This window comes from Crotalus tigris, unplaced genomic scaffold (genome assembly GCF_016545835.1).
Source record: "Crotalus tigris isolate CLP2741 ecotype Arizona unplaced genomic scaffold, ASM1654583v1 scf7180000018693.663989, whole genome shotgun sequence".
NCBI lineage: Eukaryota > Metazoa > Chordata > Lepidosauria > Squamata > Viperidae > Crotalus > Crotalus tigris.
The window spans coordinates 476850-481792 of NW_024097152.1; positions in this window are offsets into that span (position 1 = coordinate 476850).

The window sequence follows — 4943 nt, forward strand, 5'->3', positions numbered from 1 at the left end:
CCCGCCTGCCGCGCAGCCCGCGCTGCTGCCGCTCCTGTCGCCGCTGCCCTGGCCGATCCGCGGCGCCCCGGCCCGAGACGCCGCCCGCCCGCCCGGAGGGGCTCCCCGGACCCGTCCCTGGCGGTGGGGGGTGCCGACGTTCGCGCCGACCCGAAGGGAAGATCTGCATGGAGCCTCGGTCCTCTTTTTATCCTCGCCCAACCCGGAGAGGGAGGAAAACCGCTGTTTATCGGCCCCACGAAGCTAAGACGCCGCCAGCCTTGGCCAGCCTCGTTGCCCACCCCAGTTCGACTACCCCAGCCCATTATCTTCATTCAGTTATGAGCTTTGTAGTCCAGCCTACCTTGGACGCCGACCCCTATTGGGTTACTGTACTCTACACTGAAATCCTCTGGGTTTGCTCGTTTGTGCTTGGCTTGCCAACTCCAGAAGTGCCAATAAAGGTTATTGTAAGCAATGGTTAAGCTAGCAAACTGCTTACTTAGCATGTTGAGAGATGCAGCTTTGATAATGGGTCCTATTCTTTCCAAGAAAAGGTTTAATCTAGTTGGCCCAATATCTCCCTTGCATCAGGACCAGTCACAATCACAATCATAAATGTAGCTTGTGTTCATGTAGCTGTGCAGGTTAAGGGCATATCTATGTCCATACCTTATGCAAGGTGTTAGTATTTTAAGTAGACAGATATAATCCACTTGTAGTGCAATACAAGCCATGTATTTTGACCACAGTGACAACCTTGTGAGGTAGGCTGCCCTAAAAGCGATGAGTTGCCCAAATCCCCCGGGGAGCTTCTGCAGCTGAGGTAGAACTGGAACCCATTTCCCCCTGCTCCTGATCCAACCCCTTCTCCGCTAGGTCCTCACACCACATCTTTGCCTGTTCCAGGCATGTGGAGATCAGTCCTAGCTCCTTCAGTTTTTTACCTTACTTGGAGATGACAGATTTCTGGAAAGCAAAGGCTGGTGAATGGCTGTGCGAACTCAGTGAACTGGCTTTATTTCTTCTACCATTATTAAGCACACCATGGCCTAGCATAATGTTCAAAGACACTGGTTTTAACATCTGTTTCTAGAGCATGCCAAGGGCCTTCTTCACCCATAGCAAAGTACAGGAGTCTGGACAAGCCACGAAGACGTGATTGTGTCCTCAATTGTGTAATTTGCATCAGCTATATCAAAGCTGTACAATAAGGGACGGTAAAAGCTGGTTTGGTTGCTAGATAAATGTCTTGCTTTTCACTCAGCCAGCATCAATTTAGAATAACAGAGTTGGAAGGGAACTTGTAGGTCATCTAGTCCAACCCCCTGCCCAAGCAGGAGACCCACCATTTCTGACAGATGGTGGTCCAGTTCTCTTCTTGAAAGCTTTCAGTGATGAAACTCCCACAGCATCTGAAGGCAAACTGTTCCATTGGTTGATTGGTCAGACAGTTTCTCCTTATTTCCAGGTTGAATCTCTCCTTGATCAGTTTCCATCCGTTATTCCTTGTCTGGCCTTCAGGTGCTTTGGAAAATAAGTTGATCCTCTCCTCTCTGTGACAGCCCCTCAGATATTAGAACACTGAGCATTTGTATACAGGCATTTGAGACCTTATGTCTGACTCTGGGTATGCTTCCCACGTCTCCTATTTGGTGTTTGAGTTGTCTTCCTTCCCATCCCTCCTTACCTCATTATTTAATTTGTTTTCCAGAGGTTTTTGCTTGGAATTAGGTCCTGGAGATCCTAAGATTGGTCACTCTCCCCCCTCAGTTTTAGATTAAAGCCATCCTGATAAGTTGAGCCAGGAGTTTTCCAAAAACATTCTTCCCAGTTTTTGTGAGGTGCAGCCTGTCCTTTGCCAAAAGCCCATCATGGAGGTAGTGCAGACTATGGTCCAGGAATCCAAAGTTCTTTTGGTGACACCAACCCTTTAGCCAGTGGTTTGCTTCTAGGATCCTTTATTTTCTTACTGCATGTTGACCTTTTGTTGGAAGTATAGATGAAAAAAACTACTTGTGCACCTAACTCCTTGACCTTCTTGCTAGCTGTTCGTAATCACTCAGTATTGTTTTCGGGTCCATTTGTCCCTACCTGTAGTAGTAGGAAAGGGTAGTAATCAGTAGATTTTATTATTTTGGTTAAGTTCTCAGCCACATCTTTGATTTTTGCTCCAGGGAGACAACATACCTCTCTGGATTGACTATCTGGTCTATAGATGGCAGATTCTGATCCCTTGAGAATAGAATCTCCTATCACCGCCTTATTTTTCCTAGGGAATTGTGCGGTATTTTGCTATCACAGAAGCACTTGAGGTTGCTACTATTTTGGGGACACTTGATGATGCTTCTTTTCTAGGTGTCTGCATGTTTTCTTCCAGGGACACTCTATGAAATCGATTGCTCAGCACCAGTGGGGCTGCATCAAAGTGGGCTGGACAGGGGTTTTGTTCTAGGTTTATGTTTTTTTCTGTGAGTGACATGTTTCCATCTTTCTCCTTCTAAGCGATCAATTCTTTTAGAATTTGTCTGATCATTATTATGTTCAATTTGGGCACATTCTTCTTGCAAGGTTTAGGGGTTCTTGGTTTGTAGTTTTAGTTTCAAAGTGGTTAGAGTTTCCTCTAGACCAGGTCTTTTCAACTGGTGGTACGCATACCACCTGTGGTACTTCAGCACCTGGCTGGTGGTACACGACCCCTTGCCAAGTGTAGCGGGGGAGGGAACAGCTAAAGCAGCGCTGCACAGATCTGGAGATCAGCTGGAGCTGCAGAGCTTGGCAGAAGCCCCAGGATCGGCGCATGTGGTGACATGGTAATTGGAGCTTCCGGCACACCCAGAAGAGAAAAGGAGGAGGAGGGCGGAGAGAAGAGAAGGTATAAAAGGGGCAGAGCAAGAAGAGAAGAGGCTTTTCTTACCAAAGCAGTGAGGAGAGACAGAGCCAGTGCCCTGTTTCCAGAGGAAGGGTGAGTGAGCGAGCAGCATGTTTTCCGGGGAAGGGCAAGCGAGCAGTGTGTTTAGTGAGCGGCGTGTTTTCAGGTGAAGGGAGAGTTAGCGAGCGGCCTGTTTGGCAAGCGGCGTGTTTTCAGGTGAAGAGCAAGTGAGCTGGGCAGGAGCCCAGGATTGGCATGCACAGCTACAGCTGATCAGCGCTTCTACTGAGCCGCCTGGAAGTGCCGATCAGCTGGAGCCCAGCACTGATCCTGGCGCTTCTGCTGAGCACTCTGCAGTTTTCTTGGCAGTAACTTGCAGGATGTACTTGCAGCCCATGGACTCCCTCATGATCTGCCATCCAGGTATGAAGCTGAGCTGGTCCTGTTTAGCCTCCAAACCCTGTCAAGGCCTGCTGAGCATTACCACCTTGGACTGAGAAGCCTTTTCCCGACAAGACGCAAAGCCTTCTGGCTTCTGCTTTAATGCAATGGAGGAAGCCCCTCACTTCTCTAGATCATTGGTTCTCTCAGCAACTACTCTTGCTACTGCATTTGCTATCCTGACATTAAATCCATACTGGTCTTCCTGTAACTCCCATTACTGCTTGTCTGGTCCTTTGGCACAAGTATTCTCTTTACAATTCTTATCTTTACTGCTTGCTCTTCAAGCACTTCCCAGTTTTTCTAAAGCCTTTTTAGCTGGCCATTATCTTTCTTCTGACTGGGCCCCAGCCATTGATTTCCAGTTTGAATTTCTCTGAGGGGCATCTGCAGGTTGGGAAGCAGACAGTCAAAAAGGTTAAAGTGACTAATTTTTGTTTTGTATTTTCCTAATTTCTGCAGTTTCTCCAAGATCTTTCAGAATAATAGATGCTAGCCTGAGGAATTTACAGCCTAAAATTCAGTGCAAAGAAAACTATGGAGGAAGAGGAGAGAAGGAAAGGGAAGTACCAGAAAAAAATGCAATTACAGTATTTCAACAGAAAATGCATAATTTTATTCACCACAACATTTAGTCGTATAAAGAGAGAAGATAAAGAAATTTCCATCCCACAAACCTGCCAAATCTGCCCCTTCCCAGTAAAAAGAGTGGCTGTTGCTACATATTATGGGCCTACAGAGGGTTGTGTGTCTCTGTTTTACAAAAGCTGGATAAAAATGGTTAGAAAAAAAATCTGCAAAGATGGGCAAATATCCTTTACCATTTTGGCATGACAATAGAGTCAGGAGTGACATAGTCTTGGATTTAGGATTTGCCCTTTGTTTACTCTGCTGCCTAATTAATTTGTATCACATGCAGGGTGCTGTACAAATCCAGAATAATCCTGTTGCCCTCTTTCCCCAGAGGGTTAGCAGTCTGCATGTGAAGAGCGAAATGAAGCAGCAGGGAAGAACCGAGTTCAAGGTTATGTGTGAGCAGTGAGCATAGGGAGAAAAAGGCTGAGGTGAAAGGTTTGAAATAGGAAGGAAGGAAGAAATATTGGCTCATTAGGTTAAATTAATAGCTTTTCAGGTAAATGCAAAGGAGGTTATGAATCCAATCCATAAAAGCTCTGATTTGACTTCCAGCTGCCATGGATTAACACAGAAATGCTACATCCTCAGCTTTCCTGCCTCAGTCTCTTAAATGGACTGGTAATAATCTGCTCCGCAGGGTTGTTGGGAAGTTCTCCACCTCTTTATAGGAAGTGTTATGTCCTGAGCCTGCAAAAGCTCGGGATGTTGCATTGGTCCCTAGCATTCCAAAAACTGCCCGGGACCAGACAAAGCGGCGCCAGCCTTGTGCGCTCTGTTCGCATTGGTTGACATTGTCCGGGTTTCTGGCCATATAAAAAGGCCTGCATGCCTTTTGTTTTTGCTCGGTTGTAGAGAAGAAGAAATAAAGCGTTTGTTCAGTATCGCCATGTGTCTTCATCATTCGCACGCAAATGAAGTATACAACAGGAAGCATCACTGATAATTTCTGAATCAATATTTAGTATTTATGAGCTACAATTTGCTATTCACACGGCACTGGAAGCAGCTGATAAAA